The sequence below is a fragment of the Trichosurus vulpecula genome, chromosome X (assembly GCF_011100635.1).
Source record: "Trichosurus vulpecula isolate mTriVul1 chromosome X, mTriVul1.pri, whole genome shotgun sequence".
Taxonomy (NCBI): Eukaryota; Metazoa; Chordata; class Mammalia; order Diprotodontia; family Phalangeridae; genus Trichosurus; species Trichosurus vulpecula.
Genome location: NC_050582.1, coordinates 12,852,753 through 12,872,068, shown reverse-complemented (window position 1 = coordinate 12,872,068; position 19,316 = coordinate 12,852,753).

The following is a 19,316-nucleotide window of genomic DNA, read 5'->3' as shown; positions in this document are numbered from 1 at the left end:
CATAACGAATGCTTCCTTTTAAAAATTCTTTAAATATCTTACAAAATCCTAGAAATGAGATATATTTCACAGTATTAACTATTACTCTAGGATCAAATGCTTTAATGTATGTAAAGTCAGACAGTTAATAAGCATTTATTAAGAACCTACTATGTTCCAGGCACTAGTACTTGCATTTGATTCAAAATCTATTGATGTATAAAATCTATTGACATGAATAGGCTCCTGCCTAACCTTTTCTGTCTCTGTGCTGGGCACACGCATGTAAACTGAAGGTTCTGACCCCATTTCATTATCACGAAAGAGAGGGAAAGACAGGTATTTAGGGACACAGAACACAATATTGCTACAACTGCGGAGGAGCCAAGGTCCCTGCTCTTTTCATTCACTGGCATCTTTGTCTTCAGATTCAAAGGCCAACCCCCATTTTTTAGGATTTTGGTCAGAATCTAGTTCTGTTTTGTTTGGCCATGAGGAGATCACATCTGGAGTATTGTCTATAGTTCCAGGTGCCATAATACAGGAAGAATATAATTTGGAAAATGTATAAAGCAGAGCAAACAAGGATAGTGAAGGGCCTTGAGTCCACGCTATATTAGGATAAGCTGAAGAGGCTCGGGACATTTAGCCTGGAGAAGTGAAGATTTAGGGGGGGACCATGATAAGTGTCTTTAAGATCTGAACGAGGCTTGGGTTTTTTTGGCTCCAGAAGTGGTGCCAGAAGCAATGGGTTGAAGAAGCAAAGAGATAAATCTAGGCTGCACATTAATAAAAACTTCCTGATAATCAGTTACCTAAAAGTGGAGTGGGCTGGTCTTGGAAGGGATTGAGCTCCCTTTCACTGCAAGTATTCAAGCAAAGGCTGATTGCATTACCTCTAGAAACTCCTTTTGGCTGTCTGCACTAAGCTCATTTTTAGGGCAGAGGAGTTAATGTTCTAGTCACATCTATCAAGAGATAACAACAGTGATGAAATGACTTCCTGAAGCATTAATGTAATAAGCAATAAATGCAATATAAAGCCTCATAGTCAGTGAGTCGGTGTAAAAGTCACAGTTTCTCTGGGAACAGTGCCAGTGGAGCAAAGGAAGTCCTATTTTTTAAGTTGCTGATGTTTTTAGTTAAATTCCATTTCCATATCCCTTTCCCTCCTTTCCAGAGAACCATCCTACACAGTAAATATTTTTAAAGAAAAAAAGGAAGAAGGGGGAAAAATCAGCACTGTTGATTGATACATCAAGAAAAATTGGAAACTATACAGAGTGTTCCATACCTGTGGACCTCCCATTTCTGCAAAAGAAAGCAGTGTGGAATTTTCCCTAATATCTTCACTTTGGGGCCACGTTGTTCTTTTAAATTTCACAACATTCCTTTTCTGTTACTTTGTGGTTGGTTGCTATTCTTTCCATTTACCTTGCTGTAGACATTGTACAAACTGTTTTCGTGGTTCTGCTTGCTTCGTTCTGCATTAGTTCACATAAATCTTTTCATGCTTCTCTGTATTCATAATATACACTTATTCTCACAGCACAGTATTCCATTACTTTCATAAACCATACTTTGCTTAGCCTTCTCTCAGTCAAGGAATTTTTCCCCTTATTTGTCAGCCAATAAGCACATATTATGTGTCTGCTATGTGCACTGAATGATAGACACTGGAGATACAAAGAAACGCAAGAATAGTCCCTCCTCTTCGGGAGCTCACAGTCTAATGGGGGAGATAACATGCAAACAACTATGGATGAACAAGATATATACCAGGTAAATTGAAGATAATCTCAGAGAGAAGGCACTAAGATTATAGACTAAGGCCATATGCAAGAAGGTGGAGCTTTAGCTGAGACTGAAACAAAGCCAGGGAAGGCAGGAGGGAGATATGAGAAGGCAGAGAATTCCAGCCAAGGAGGACATCTAGGGAAAATTCCTAGAGTCAAGAGATGGAGTATCTTGTGAGAAGACCAGCAAGGAGGTCAGTGTCACATGATCATAGAGTGGAAGGGGACCGAACTGGGAAAGGAAGGCAGGAATAAGCTGTTAGAAGACCGGAATGTTAGAAAGGGGTCATGTTATTTGGGGCTTTAAAAGCCAAACAATGGATTTTCTATCTGATTCTGAAGGTAATAGGAGCTATTGGAATCTATCAAATAGGGTGGGTGACATGGTTGGACCTTTTCTTAAGGCAGATCAATTTGACAATTTATTTATTACCACAAAAAGTGTTGCTTTAAATGTTTTTGATATATAGGGTGACTTTCTTCTTATCAATGAATTCCTAAGGGTGTATGCCTAGTAGTGAAATCTCTGATGTCAATGGGTATGGACATTTTAGCCATCTTATTTGCATAATTCCAAAGTGCTTTCCAAAATGATTGTGCTAATTCACAGTTATACCAATTGTGCACTAATATACCTATTTTTATCACAGCTCGTCCAACATTGACTGTTCCCCTCTTTTGTCATCTTTGCCAACCTGCTGGCTATGAGGTGAAACTTCAAATATGTGTTGATCTGTGTTTTTCCTATTCTTAGTGATCTGGAATATTCTTTCACTGGGTTGCTAGTAATTTGCGATTCTTTTTTTGACGACTGTTGGTCAAATTCAGGAATATCCCTGTAACTGGTAAATATAATATGTGGCATATTGCATTCTTATATAATAAATAACTTGTTCAGCCATTCCCCAATTAATGATTAGTCCTTTAGTTTCTAGTTCTTTGCCACCACAATCAAGGCTACTATAAATAGTTTTGTATCTATAGGTCCTTTTCCCCTTTCTATGATCTCTTTGGGATACCAAGCTAATACTGGCAACACTAGGTCAAAGGGTATACAGATTTTAGTAACTTCTGGTGCATAATTTCAGTCTGCTTTCCAGAACGACTGTACCAAATCATAGTTCTGTCAACAGTGCATTGTTTGAGAGCATGTCATACCACGGAAAAGGAGGAGAGTGACCTGTTGAGGAAGCTCTATCCAGAAGAGGAAAAGATGATCAAATTGTACAAGGATGCTCAAAATATGGGAAACAATAAGTCAGAGTTTGGGTGGAATTGAGAATGTATCAGAAGAGAACAGAAGGAAGGCCAGAAGGAATCACAGAAAAGCAGGAGAGTTATGAAAGTAACATGTTGAATTTATTACGTACTTAAAAAGAAAAGCAAGCAGTAACTGAGATTTGCAATTTCATGTGCAATCCAAACTTTCGGTTCTACTGTGCATTTCAAAGTTCCTATTTTAGTTGGTGTGTATTTGTTAAGTTCAGAAAAAGGGGTGGGGTGGGAATAGCGTTAGGGTGCTCTAAACAATTTTTGAAAAATGAATAAAGAATGTGTACATGAGGGGAAGCAATGTACAATTAGTCTGAAAAGACAGATGGCACATCTCATGAAAGGGGTATAAGAGCTCAACAAATAAGTTTGTGCTTTAGTGTTGAGGGAAGAGAAAGCCACTGACGCTTCTTGAGCAGGAGAGTGATATGGTCAGATCCTCATTTTATGACTATCAGTTTGAAAGCCCTGTAGAGGATGGATCACGGAGGGGAGAGGCTAGAGGCAATGAAAACAATTAAGCAGCTTTTGTTATTGACCAGGCTAGAGTGACAAGGTAATGAGGTCCTGTAACATGGTGGTACCCATGTGATGTATGGGAAGGGGACAGTTGGGAGCCATGTTAGAGTAGAATAAAAAAAACACGGTGGGGAGTTGAAGAGAGTTGAAGTTGAAGACAGCTCAAGGGTTTTGAGGGTTTGTGATGAGAAGATGGTTGTGTCATCAATACAAATGGAGACTTACAAAGAGGGGCCAGTTTGGGGGAAAGATAATTGAGTTTTCTTTTAAACATACTAACATACTAACTTTGAGATGCCTATAGAGAAATTCATAATTGTGGCTTCCTCAAGTCCCCCACCCCACAAATTACTCAATAAACCCTGGTTTAATAAGCCATTCTGACTTGGTTGCTTTCCGGAATTTTGCATCTATTTCTTGCTACAAAATAAATAATAACAATGAAAAACAATGCACAGTGGTGGATAGAGTGCTGACCTTGAAGTCAAGGCAGAATGGGCCAAGTCCTCCTTCTGACACATGCTATGTGAGTATGGGAAAGTCACTTAACTTCTTAGGACTCCAGGTAACACCAAATCACTAAGTTCTAAGGATGTATCAATTGCTGTTCTGCATTGATCGAAGGAGTTTCCTTTTGGGGGAGATCTCTACAATGACAAATTCACAGGTCAAAACCATGATAATCACAGCAACAATAAAAGAACAATGTTTTAAATTGATACTTCTATCCCAAGTATTCATAATATCAAAACTATGTGGAATGAAAAACTTCACTATATGTAGACCTCAAGACCAAATGTATGTGGAGATAGGAGGTTCATGTCATCCTGTTGTCCTGTCTGCTATAGGATATGCCCCAAGGATGGTTTAGCAAGTCCACCAAGGATGGGCTTGTGTCCTAATATTGTTAGAACAAAAAGCGGCTATTTTATCTATCTGTGCGATACTTAGTCTACAGAACACAGAATGCTCAACATCGATTTTAGTGTTCTTTTAAAAAGTACAGATCACAATTCATCCTTGCCTTTCCAGCCTATGTGATTCTTGTTCATGTTTTCCAAAAAAATTTACCACGGGGATCCACCGAACAGGAGAGATTTTTCTTGCTTCACTCTAAAGCTGCAATCAGTGGGACACTCTAGGTGTCCACCTGTTATCCCTTACCCTTGCCACATGACCATTCCAACTCTTCCTATCATACAATTCTTTTTTTTTTATTTTTTTTTCCTTTATTTATTTTTAGTTTACCACACACGGTTCTACATAGTTTTGAGTTCCAGTTTTTCTCCCCTCCCTCCCCCCTCCCTCCCCAAGACGGCATGAAGTCTCATATAACTGTCATGTATAACTTCGCATTGAATTAATTTATGCTCTAGTCAAGTCGTGGAGAAGAATTTTGACCAATGGAATGAATCATGAGAAAGAAGAAACAGAACCAAAAAAAACAAAACAAACAAAAAAAAACACCCCAAAACCAAAAACAAAAGAGAAGCAGAAAAGGCGAGCATGTAGTGTGCCTCAGTCTGTATTCAAACTTCGCAGTTCTTTCTCTGAATGAAGATAGCATTCTCCATCGTGAGTCCCCTGGAGTTGTCCTTGCCCCTTTAGGTTGCTGAGAGAAGCGCAGTATGTCAGGGTTGGTCCTCACGGAATCCACATATCTGTGGCTGTGCACAACGTTCTCCTGGCTCTGCTCCGCTCACTCAGCATTATGTTGTGTAGGTTTTTCCAGGTTGTTATGAAGTCTGCATCATCCCCATTTCTTATGGCACAATAGTATTCCATCACCTTCATATACCACAGCTTGTTCAGCCATTCCCCAATTGATGGGCATCCCTTTGATTTCCAATTCTTGGCTACCACAAAGAGAGCTGCTATAAATATTCTTGTACATATGGGTCCTTTTCCCGCTTGCGTGATTTCTTTGGGATACAACCCTAGAAGTGGTATTACTGGGTCAAAGGGTATGAACATTTCTATAGCCCTTTGGGCATAGTTCCACACCGCCCTCCAAAATGGCTGGATCAGCTCGCAACTCCACCAGCAATGCAACAATGTTCCAATTTCCCCACATCCTTTCCAGCATTTATCATTCTCCTGATTTGTTATTTTAGCCAATCTGACAGGAGAGATGTGGTATCTAAGAGTTGTTTTGATTTGCATTTCTCTAATCAGCAGCGATCCAGAGCATTTTTCCATATGCCTGTAGATAGCTTTAATTTCTTCCTCTGAAAACTGCCTGTTCATATCCTTTGACCATTTCTCAATTGGGGAATGGCTTGTATTCCTATATATTTGGCTTAGCTCCCTGTATATTTTAGAAATGAGGCCTTTATCAGAGATACTAGTTGCAAAGATTTTCTCCCAATTTTCTTCTTCCCTCCTAATTCTTGTTGCATTGGCTTTTTTTGTACAAAAACATTTCAATTTGACATAATCAAAATTATCCATTTTGCATTTTGTAATGCTCTCTATCTCTTGTTGGGTCATGAATTCTTTACTTTTCCACAAATCTGATAAGTAAACTATTCCTTGCTTTCCCAAATTACTTAGAGTATCAACTTTTACTCCTAAATCATGAACCCATTTTGACTTTATTTTGGTATATGGTGTAAGATATTGGTCTATGCCCAGTTTTTGCCCTACCATTTTCCAATTTTCCCAACAGTTTTTGTGAAATAGTGAATTATTAGCCCAGAAACTGGCTTCTTTGGGTTTATCAAAGAGTAGATTGCTAAACTTGTTGATTTCACCTACTTGTGTACCTATCCTATTCCACTGATCCACACCCCTGTTTCTTAACCAGTACCAGGCAGTTTTGATGACTGCTGCTGTGTAGTACAGTTTAATATCTGGTGTGGCTAAACCACCATCCCTAGCATGTCTTTTCATTAATATCCTAGATACTCTAGACCTCTTGTTTTTCCAAATGAATTTTGTTATTATTTTGTCCAGCTCAGTAAAAAAAAATTTTGGTAGTTCGATTGGTATGGCACTGAATAGATAAATTTAGGTAGAATTGTCATTTTTATTATATTAGCTCGGTCTAACCATGAGCAAGTGATATTTCTCCATTTATTTAGATCTGATTTTATTCGCGTGAAAAGTGTTTCATAGTTATGTTCATATAGGCCCTGGGTTTGTCTTGGCAAATAGACTCCCAAATATTTTATAGTGCCTTCAGTAACTTTGAATGGAATTTCTCTTTCTATCTCTTGCTGTTGGGCTTTGTCAGTAATGTATAGGAATGCTGAGGATTTATGTGGGTTTATTTTATATCCTGCAACTTTGCTAAAGTTGTTTATTATTTCAAGTAGTTTTTTACTTGATTCTCTAGGATTCTCTAGATAAATCATCATATCATCTGCAAAAAGTGATAATTTAGTTTCTTCTTTTCCTATTCTAATTCCTTCAATTTCTTTTTCTTCTCTTATTGCTACAGCTAATGTTTCTAGAACCAAATTGAATAATAGGGGTGATAATGGACATCCTTGTTTCACCCCTGATCTTATTGGGAATGCATCTAGTTTATCCCCATTACAAATAATGCTTGTTGATGGTTTTAGGTAGATGCTATTTATAATTTTGAGGAAGGTTCCCCTTATTCCTATGCTTTCTAGTGTTTTTAATAGGAATGGGTGTTGTACTTTGTCAAAGGCTTTTTCTGCGTCTATTGAGATGATCATATGGTTTCTGCTAGTTTTGTTGTTGATATGGTCAATTATGCTAATAGTTTTCCTAATATTGAACCAGCCTTGCATTCCTGGAATAAATCCTACCTGGTCATGGTGTATTATTCTCGTAATGAGTTGCTGCAGTCTTTTTGCTAATATTTTATTTAAAATTTTTGCATCAATATTCATTAGAGAAATTGGTCTATAATTTTCTTTCTCTGTTTTAACTCTACCTGGTTTAGGTATTAGTACCATATTTGTGTCATAAAAAGAATTTGGTAGGACTCCTTCTTCCCCTATTTTCCCAAATAGTCTGCAAAGTATTGGAATTAGTTGTTCTTTAAATGTTTGATAGAATTCACATGTAAAACCATCTGGCCCTGGAGATTTTTTCCTAGGGAGTTCGTTGATGGCCTGCTCAATTTCTTTTTCTGATATGGGGTCATTAAGAAATTTCACTTCCTTCTCTGTTAGTCTGGGCAGTTTATGTTTTTGTAGATATTCATCCATATCTCTAAGGTTGTCAAATTTATGGGCATACAGTTGGGCAAAATAATTCCTAATTATTGTTTTGATTTCCTCTTCATTAGAGGTGACCTCACCCTTTTCATTTTTGATACTGGTAATTTGATTTTCTTCTTTCTTTTTTTAATCAAATTGGCCAAAGGTTTGTCAATTTTATTGGTTTTTTCATAAAACCAGCTCTTTGTTTTATTTATTAATTCAATAGTTTTCTTGGTTTCAATTTTATTAATCTCTCCTTTGATTTTCAGTATTTCTAATTTGGTATTTAATTGGGGGTTTTCAATTTGCTCTTTTTCTAGCTTTTTCAGCTGTATGCCCAGATCATTGATCTCCTCTTTCCCTATTTTATTCATGTAGGCATTTAGAGATATAAAACTTCCCCTAAGAACTGCTTTTGCTGCATCCCATAAGTTTTGGTATGTTGTTTCATTATTGTCATTCTCTTGAATGAAATTATTGATTGTTTCTCTGATTTGATCTTTGGCCCACTCACTCTTTAGAATTAAATTATTTAGTTTCCAATTAGTTTTTAGCTTATTTTTCCATGGTGCTTTATTAAAAATGATTCTTATTGCCTCATGATCTGTAAAGGATGCATTGACTACTTCTGCTTTTCTGCACTGGATTGTGAGGTTTTTATGCCCTAGAACATGGTCAATTTTTGAGTATGTGCCATGTACTTTTGAGAAGAAAGTATATTCCTTTTTATCCCCATTCAGTTTTCTCCAGAGGTCTATCATATGTGCCTTTTCTAAAATTCTGTTTACCTCCTTAACTTTTTTCTTATTTATTTTGAGGTTAGATTTATCAAGTTCAGAAAGGGGGAGGTTGAGGTCTCCCAATATTATAGTTTTGCTGTCTATTTCTTCCTGTAACTCCCTTAACCTCTCCTCTAAGAATTTGTATGCCTTACCACTTGGTGCATATATGTTAAGCAATGATATTGCTTCATTGTTTATGGTGCCTTTTAGCAGGATATAATGTCCTTCCTTATCTCTTCTAATTAGATCTATCTTTACTTTTGCTTTGTCTGAGATTAGGATTGCTACACCTGCTTTTTTTACTTTAGCTGAGGCACAATATATTGTACTCCAGCCTTTTACCTTAACCCTATGTGTATCCCCCTGTTTCACATGCGTTTCTTGTAAACAGCATATTGTAGGATTATGGTTTTTAATCCATTCTGCTATCTGCTTCTGTTTTGTGAGAATGTTCATCCCCTGCATGTTCAGGGTTATGATTTCTATCTGTGTCTTTTTCTCCATCCTAATTCCCCCTGTTTATGCTTTTATTTCTCCCTTTCCCCTTCTCCTCCCCAACAAAGTTTTGCTTTTGACCGCCGCTTTCCTCAGTTAACCCTCCCTCTTTATTCCCCTCCCTTATCTAACCGTTACCCACTTGCTACTTCTCCTCTTCCTTCTGCCCTCCCCCCTCCCTTTTTCCCCCCTTTCCCTCCCACTTCCCGTAGGACAAGTTAGGTTTCTAAACTTATCAGAGTATGTTATTCCCTTCTTGAACTAGATCAGATGACAGTAAAGCTCAAATACTGCTCTTCTCCCTCCCTTCTTTCCCTCTACTATAATATGTTTTTTTGCCACTTCCTTTGGTGTAATTTACCCTTTTCTACAACCTTCTTACCACTTCCCTCATAGCCCTCCCTTTATATCTCTTATTTATATTTTATATCTTTACATCAGTTAATTTATACAGGCATTCACAACCTATGTATATCCCTTTCATTTGTCACAATAGTTGTACCATTCACAAGAATGACTTATATATGTATATGTATATATATATATACATAAAAAACATACATAAGATGATATAATCCCACATAAAGATGTAAACAACCTAAGCTTATTGGTTAATGAAGTTTGTGGGGTTTTTCCCCCTGGTTACCTTTTTATGTCTCTCTTACGTTTTGTATTTGGAGATCAAATTTTCCATTGAGTTCTGGCCTTTTCATCAGGAAGGTCTGGAATTCCCTTATTTCATTGAATGTCCATCGCCTTGCCTGGAAAGTTATGCTTAGTTTTGCTGGGTAGTTGATCCTTGGTTGTAGTCCCAGCTCCTTTGCCCTTCGGAATATCATATCCCAATTTCTCCTGTCTTTTAATGTGGAAGCTGCGAGATCCTGCGTGATGCTGACTGTAGTTCCACGATATTTGAATTGCTTCTTTTTGGCTGCTTGCAGTATTTTATCCTTAAGTTTATAGCTCTGAAATTTGGCTACAATATTTCTTGGTGTTTTCAGTTTGGGATCTCTTTCAGGGGGTGATCGGTGAATTCTTTCAATGACTATTTTGCCCTCTGGTTCTAGGACCTCTGGGCAGTTGTCTTTGATAATTTCTTCGAAGATACTGTCAAGGCTCCTTTTTTCATCGTGGATTTCCGGTAGACCAATAACTCTCAAATTGTCTCTCCTGGATCTATTTTCCAGGTCAGTTGTTTTGCCAATCAGATATTTCACATTTTTTTCTATTTTTTCATTCTTTACATTTTGTTTTATTACTTCTTGATGCCTCATAGATTCATTAGCTTCCACTTGCTCAAGTCTAATTTTAAATGAGTTAGTGTTTACATTTTGCTTTTGAGCCTCCATTTTCAATTGGTTGATTTCACCTCTCAGGGTGTCCTTTTCTCTCTCTAGATTCTGAATCTCCGTAGCCATTTCGCCAATCTTATTCTTTAGGGACTTGATTTCGTCAGTGGATTTTTTCTCCCTTTTTTCCATTTTTTCCATATTTTCTTTTAGCTCCCTAATTTGGTTTTTAAAATCCTCTTTTAGCTCTTCCAGCAGTGCTTTTTGGGCTGGAGACCAGATCATATTAGCTTTTGAGGTATCTGATGTATCTACCGTGTCATTGCTATCTTCTTCTATGTCGATATTTTGATCCTGCCTGTCTCCATAAAAAGAATCTATTGTCCTCGGTTTTTTTTGTGTTCTTCTTCATGTTGGATTGCCTTTTGCTGGCGTTAGAACGAATTTCTATCTGTGAGTCTCAGGGCTTTCTGTCCCAGCTTTCTTATTCTGGGGGTTGTGAGTCTAAAATTATAACCTTCAGTTTCCTGAGGTGTGGGGGAGGGGTCTGGCTCCCTGGCGTCTCACTCCCTGTGGGTGCTCTCCAGCACTTGCTTTTCAGCAATGGTCTCAGCTGTTTGTTGTTTGAGCTGATGACTGGCGCTTCCCCTGGGGGAGCAAGGTTACGTCTGGGCTCCTGGCTTGGTCCCCTGCCGACTCTTCCCCTCTGGGACTAATGAGCTTCTAGTATTTGTCCTGTGAAGCCCCGCTACTCTCTCCTCTGTTTCAGTTCTCTTTTTTTTTTTTTCCCGAGGAATTCTCTGGGTGAGGGGGGGAGGGGTTAGAGCCGCTTACCTAGCCATTGAGTCTTCCGGACAAGCTTTAAAGGGTGTTTATAGAAATGCATTGAGAAGCCTGGACCAAGATAATCTTTACCCACTTGGTGTTTCCTGGGTGTAGAAGCACTGAATATCAAGGAGTAATAGGAGAATAGCAATTTGTCCCAGGACGATTTGTATCTTAGCTCTACTGAAAAAAAGGTGAGAACAAGATAATAGCAACAATAATAATGAAACTTATGGTATTCTGAAATCAAAGCAGAATTAACACTTAAACATTAGTAGTCTTAATATGTACCTTTGGAATGTCAAGCAGACTAAAAGATTTGGAAAGTTTCTTAACATATACTAATAAAACTTTGGCTGATCACCCTAAGGTAGGTATAGAAAAGATAAACACTTCCACACCAAAGAGGATGAATAGGATTAATAGAAATTCTTGCAGCAGCTGATAAAAATGCCAACAACCTAAAAGAAATACTTTTCAAATCATCAGACATCACTTCATGAAGTTATAGTAAGTGATGCTAACAGCTAATGTAATTGACTTTGTCAAAGGTAACCGAAAGTGGCTTGCCTCCAGATGGAGCTTACGAAATGACTAATATCCAACAAAAGAATCCAAAGATCCTCCATGGGTGACATCTGCATGAACTCAGACAAAAATATGTTGGCAGAGAAGACTTAATAAACAAGTAACTAAGTTGTGAGGATTTGTTTTAGGAAATGAAAGGGTTTATGATGGCAATTCGGGATCATTGTCACTAGAAATTCCAGAAGGGTTATTCTCAAGGAATCTGGACTAAATGATCAATGTAAAGTATGTGAGAAAATGGCAGACATACTGTAACACATTACTATAGGCTATAAAAATTTGGCATCTCCTGAACACTTAGCAAGTTATAACTTGGTGGCCAGATTTATGCTTCAGAAGCTCACTATTGTTCATAAATTAACACATGACAAATCCCATGCTACAAATACAGAACTCAAAATATTCTGGAAAATTCAGCTAAGAAACTGGGCTTGAACTAGAATAAGATCATAGACCGAATTGTTACCCATAATGACCCAGACAGAACATTGATTCATTAACAACTGAAGAGCCATGTTTTTAATAGATGTTCCATCTCCAATATTCATAATCTCTAAGCTACATTTTAAAAAGTTTTCAAAGTATAGAGACCTGGCCAGAGATCAAAGTTACATGCAAACAAGATGCAAGGTATTACATCCTGTCCACTACTGGAGTCGTCCTGAAGAACTTTTTAGTGAGCCTACGGAAGATGAACTTATATTCTCATATTTTTATTAAATTTCAAATAGGAGTTATTTTATCAACTTTTGCAATAGTATATAGAACAATTTGTCCCAGGAAGGTTTCTTATCTGGAAGGGGAAAGGTAGAGGGAAAGGAAAAGGAGGTGGGAGAGGAGGATTAAACTGTGTTGGAATCAGAGCATTATTACGGACAAATTGTTGCACACAACTGCATGGATGTAACAGTGACTGATGAAAATTTAAGAAGAAAAATTTTAATAGTGGGTACCAAACTGAAAACTTCTAAACTCCAAACTATGTGGAACTATCAAAATATAAAGACCTAGCAGAAGAAATCAAATCTATGTGATTGCAGGGAGAAATGTGTGTCACCCTCCCATCATTCTTTGTAATGCTGGAGTTGTCCTTAATATACTTTTAGTGAGAGAAAACACTTAAGATGATAGAGTAGTAAGAAACAATATAGTTCAGCTCCCTGCCCCCCAATACTCTAAAATAAATCTACAAAGAAGCCACCGTCCTCATCATTTTTATACCATAACAGTACTCCATAACAGTCATGTGCTACAACTTGTTCAGTCATTCCCCAATTGATGAGCATCCCCTCAACTTCCAATTCTTTGCACCACAAAAAGAGCCACTGTAAATATTTTTGTATATATATCTCCTTTTCCTTTTTCTTTGATCTCTTTGGGATACAGACCTAGTAGTGGTATTGCTGGATCAAAGTGAATATATACACAGTTTGATAGCCCTTTGGGCATGGTTCCGAATTGCTCTCCAGAATGGTTGGACCAGTTCACTACTCCACCAACAATTCATTAATGTACCTATTTTCCCTCATCCTCTCTAGCAATTGTCATTTTTGATAGATGTGAGGTGATACCTCAGAGTTGTTTTAATTTGCCTTTTTTCTAATCAATAGTAATTTAGGGTGTTTTTATATGACTATAGATAGCTTTGATTTCTTCTTCTGAAAACTGCCTGTTCATATCCTTTGACCATTTATCAATTGGGGACTAACTCATATTCTTATAAATTTGATTCAGTTCTCTATACGGTTGAGAAATGAAGCCTTTATAAGAGAAATTTGCTGTAAAGATTTTGGTATCACTCCGTTGTTTATGGTACCTTTTAGAAAAACGCAGTTTATCTGATTGTCCCTTTTAGTTAGGTCAGTTTTGGCTTTTGCTTTGTCTGAGATCATGATCGCTACCCCTGCCTTTTTTTTATACTACAGCTAAAGCATAATAGATTCTGTTGCAGTCCTTCATTTTAACTCTCTGTGTCTTTCTATCTCAATTGTGTCTGTTATATACAATATATTGTTGGACTCTGGTTTTTAATCCATTCTGCTATCCATTTCCATTTTATGGGTGAGCTCATCCCATTAACATTCACAGTTATGATTACTAACTCTGTATTTCCCTCCATCCTATTTTCTTCTGTTTATCCTTCTCTCTCTCTCTCTCTTTTTTATACTGTCCTCCTCAAAATTCAATTTTGCTTCTGAGTACTGGCTCCTTTAATTCTCTTCACCATACCTGTTATTTTCTTCCCCTCCTATACCTTATTTGGTTAAGATAGATTTTTACACCTAATTGAGCATGTATATATTCTTTCTTCTTTGAACCACTTCAGATGAGACTGAGGTTCAAACATTGCCAGCCACTACTGCCCGAAATTTCCTCCTCCACTATAAAAGCTCTTCCTTCTGTACCACTTTTATGTGAGAAAATTTTCCCCAATCTACTCCTCCCTTCCCTTTTCTCCCAGTCCATCCCTTTTTTACCCCTACTTTTTTTGGGAGAGCATCTCAACATAATTGACTCACATCCATGTCTTCTGTCTATGTAAACTCCTTTTAACTGCCCTAATAGTGATAAAGTTCTTAGGAGTTATATGCATCATCTTTCCCATATGTGAATGTAGACAGTTTGACCTTACTGAATCGCTTACAATTTTTTCTGCTTACCTTTTTATGCTTTTCTTAAATCTTGTGTTTGAATGTCAAATTTTTTATTCAGCTGTGGTCTTTTCATCAGGAATGCTTTAAAGTACTCTATTTTACTAGGTGTCATTTCTCTCTCCCCACCCCAAAGCATTATACTCAGTTTTGCTGGGGAATTTATTCTTGGTTGTAATCCTAGTTCTTTGCCTTCTGGAATATCATATTCCAAGCCCTCTCCTCCTTTAATGTCGAGGCTGGTAAGTCTTGCATGATCCTGATTTTGGCTTTTGATATCTGAATTGTTTCTTTCTGGCTGCTTGCAATATTTTTCCCTTGAGTTCAGAGCTCTATAATTTGGGTATAATATTCCTGGAAGTTTTCATTCTGCGATTTCTTTCAGGAAATTATCAGTAGGTTCTTTTAATTTCTATTTTACCCTCTGGACCTAAGATATTGGGGCAGTTTTCCTTGAAAATTTCTTGAAACATAATGTCTAGGCTCTTTTTTTGATCATGGTTTTCAAGTAGTGCAATAATTCTTAAATTCTCTCTCCTCAATTTCTTTTCCAGGTTAGTTGCTTTTCTACTGTGATATTTCACATTTTCTTCTATTTTTCATTCTTTTAATTTTTTATTGTTTCTTGATGTCTCATAGAATCATCAGCTTCTATTTGCCCAGTCCTAATTTTTAAGGAAGGAAGTGTTTTTTTCAGTGAGCTTTTGAACCTCTTTCTTCTATTTCACCAATTCTGTTTTTAAGTGCTCCAAGCTAGAGAAGACATTGAACACTTTGGCCCCGAATCCAGAATTCAAGGTGAATTAATGAATGAAAGCAATGCTTACAAACACCGTGTTCTTCTCCAAGCAAGAGATAATAAGCATAAAGCTATCAAGGAAAAAGCTTAGGCTGAGTATATTAAGGGATTGACTGAAGTCATAGCTTAATGGAAAGAATACAATTAGAGCAATTAGCACCTTGGAAATATTAGTTTTAATATATACTTTTGGTATCATAAAATAGATTACGTTGGCTTAGAAGGTGTTCATACAAAAACTTGCATAATATTAATAAAACACGGATTTCTGGAAAGCAATTTGAACTATTCCCTCAGAGTTACTAAACTGTACATACCCAGCAACACCATTAGTAGCCATATACCCCAGTGAAATTAAAGAAAGAGAAAAACATCCTCTAAGTACAAAAAATATTCATAGCAGCTCTTTTTATTGGCATTAAAATACTAGAAACTTAGGGGGTAGCCATCAACTGGGGAATGGCTAAACAAATTATGGTACATGAATGTAATGGAATACTACTCCATCTAACAAACACAGAAACTATTTCAGAGAAACCTGGGAAGACTTATATTAACTGGTACAGAGTAAAAAAAGCAAAAGCAGAAAAGAAATTTATATTATAACATCAACATAAGAAAAATGAACAATTGTGAAAGACTTAAGAACACTAACTAACAAAATGGTCAATCATTATTCCAGAAGACCAATGGTAAAGAATGTTATCCACCACTTGAGAGAGAAATGATGCACTAAATAAATAGATAGAATGACATAAAATTTTTATACATGGCCAATATGGAAATTTTCTGCTTGACTGTGCTTATTTGTTACAAGGGTTTTTCCTTCAATGGGGGATAGGTATGGGGGAGAAAAAATAAATGTTTGATAATTGAATTTTTAAAAAAAAAACTTGGCTCATTACTGCCAATATTGCTATAGAAAGATTGATACCTTCTCTTCCAAATGGAAGAAAAAGTTCTCAAAGCACATAAATTGGTTAAACAATTTATAGATATGCTTTTGAAACAAACTCATCAATACTTCACAGGGTGACAGGAAAGGCTGAAAGCACATTGTGACACTGAATTTATTGAATGTAACTGAAAGTGGCCTATCTCTAGAAAGAGCCTATGAAGTGGTTAAGATTGAAGAGAAGAACCAAAAGGCACTATATGGGCTATATGAACATGAGCTCAGTATTTTGACAAAGAGGTGTCAAATAAATGGTTGAAGCATACAGATTTCTTCATAGACAAGAAAGGTTCGTATAAGTAATAAAGCGCCACCAGAAATTACAAAGATTATTATTCTTAAAAACCCAGAATTATTGATTAATGCATATTGTTAATCAATGCATTCAGGCACTGATGTGGTAGAAACTGAACAACATATCACTGCTCGATGCAAACATTTAGTATTTTCCTGAAACCTAGAAAGACAAAATCAGGTGGCTAGTTATACACTAGAAGCTCACAATCCTTTGCAAATTAAGAGATGACAAATCTCTATACTGGAACTGGAAAATAAATTGCAGACCAAATTGTTGCACACAACTACTTAGATGTAACATCTATTCACGAAAACATTTAAGAACAATGTTCTCAACAGATAACTAGGAAGATAATCTCCTTCTAGATAAACTTTTTAATAATCTCCAAAAAGCATAGAATGAAAAACTACCTAAATACAGAAATCTGGCAGAAGACATTAAACTTTGTGGAAATAGGACAATGGACATGTCATTCCTGTTCTTCGGTCTACTACTGGAGTTGACTCACAGATGATGTCAGTTAGTCTTCAGAAGATAAGCTTATGTTCCCAAACTCCTATTCAATTATACAAACCAGTCATCTTATCCACTTGCACAAAGTTCACAGAACATTTAATACAGAAGAATAGTAACAGGATAGCACCTAGAACTCTAAACATTTATTTCAGAACCCCTGCAAAATGAGAATTAAATAGAAGTGATGATAATGATTAATAATAATGCCACATTTATAGACTATTTTAAAGCTTACAATTTTTTTTTGTTCTCACAACAAGCTCATGACATAGTGCAGGGATTATTTTACAGTTAAGGAAACTAAGTCTCACTTATGTGGATGATGGAGTCAGGACTCAATTGTTCTACTCGAATGCAAGATGTCCTCCAGAAAGGAAGAATGACAGATACTCTCTACTCCAAGAGAAGGAAGATTAAATCATGTGTGCTTCTTTACTCCAATTTCAAAGTCATAATAAGGATTTGCTTGAATGTCATCATAGAAAAAGGAAATTAGAATGCAATATAGCAATCATAAAATATTCATAAACATATTAATAGAGGGAAAATGTAAGCTTTAAAGGAATTCAATTTATGTTTTCTATCACATATTTAAATGTATTCATAAACATGTTTTAAATAGTTTTTGTCTCTACCACACTTATATAGTTTTTTTTTACCCTCAGCCCTATGGATGTCATAAAAACATAAATGAAATCCAAGCATTAAATGTTTTAAGAGACCTTGTTGTTCGAAAGCACTCATATGGAATATAGCGTAAATGGTAAATGAACTTTATAGTCATTGTATGTAATGAACTGAAAATAACTGGCAAAAAAATCTACCTCAGAGAGTCATGGGGTGGGAAATATCCAGCCCTGCTAGAAACCCTTCAGTGGCACCCTACTGCTTTTAGTGTCAGACATATAATCGAGAAGGCCTGGGTTTGCAGTCTGACCACTACCTCCCTCAATCTGCCCTCCCACCTCTCAGTCCCCCCTCCCTTTTCTTTCCCTTTTCCCCTCCTACTTATGCCCTCTCTTCTATCAGAACCCCTTTTGATTTTCTTTCCCCTTTTTCTCCTACTTCCCTATAAGGTAAGATAAATTTTTATACCCATCTGAGTATGTATGTTATTCCCTCCTTGAGCCAAATCCAATGAGAGTAAGTTTCAAACAATGCTCACCCCCTCCCTTCTTCCCCTCTACTATAATAAGTCTTTTGCACATCTTCGTGTGCTGTAATTTACCCTATTCTGCCTCCCCTTTCCTCTTCTCCCAGTAAAATCCTTTTTTCATCCCTAACTTTTTTATATCATCACATCAAAGTCACCTTATACCTACACCCTCCATCTATGTATACTCCTTCTAAATGTCCTAATAGATACAGAGTTCTCAAGAGTTACAAGTATCACTTTCCCATGTAAGGATTTAACAGTTTACCCTGATTGGATAACATGTTTTTTTCCTCTTTCCTGTTTACCTCTTTATATTTCTCTTGATTCTTTTATTTGAAGATAGAATTTTCTCTTTAGCTCTGGTTTTTTCATCAGGAAAGTCTGAAAGTCCCCGATTTCACTGAACATCCAACTTTTCCCCTGAAAGATTATGCTCAATCTTGCTGAGCAGTTAATTCTCGGTTGTAATCCAAACCCCTTTACCTTCTGGAATATCATATTCCAAGCACTCTGATCCTATAATGTAGAAGTTGATAAGTCCTGTGTAATCCTGACTGTGGCTCCTTGATATGTGAATTGTTTCTTTCCGGATGCTTGCAGTATTTTCTCCTTGACCTGATAATTGTGGCATTTGGATATAATATTCCTCGGAGTTTTCATTTTGGGATCTCTTTCAGAAGGTGATTGGTAGATTCTTTCAATAGCTATTTTACCCTCAGGTTCTAGGATATCAGGGCAGTTTTCTTTTATAATTTCTTGAAAGATACTGCCCAGGTTCTTTTTCTGATCATGGCTTTCAGATGGTCCAAATAATTCTTAAATTATCTCTCCTGGGTCTATTTTCCAGGTCAGTTGTTTTTATTTTCCCAATGAGGTATTTTACATTTTCTTCTATTTTTTTCATTCTTTTAATTCTGTTTGGCTGATTCTTCATGTTTCAGAGTCACTAGCTGCTACTTGCCCAATTCTAATGTTTAAGGAATTGTTTTAAGGAATTTTTTCCCATTTGGCCAATTGTATTTTCGAAGAATTGTTTTCTTCCATCAATTTTTGTCCTTCCTTTTCCAAGCTGTTGACTCTCTCTTGTGTAACTCTCATTTTTCCCCAATTTTTCTTCTACCTCTCTTATTTAATTTTTAAAATTCTTTTTGAGCTCTTTCAAGAAGGCTTTTTGGGCTTGAGACCACTTCATATTCCCTTTTGAGTCTTTGCATGTAG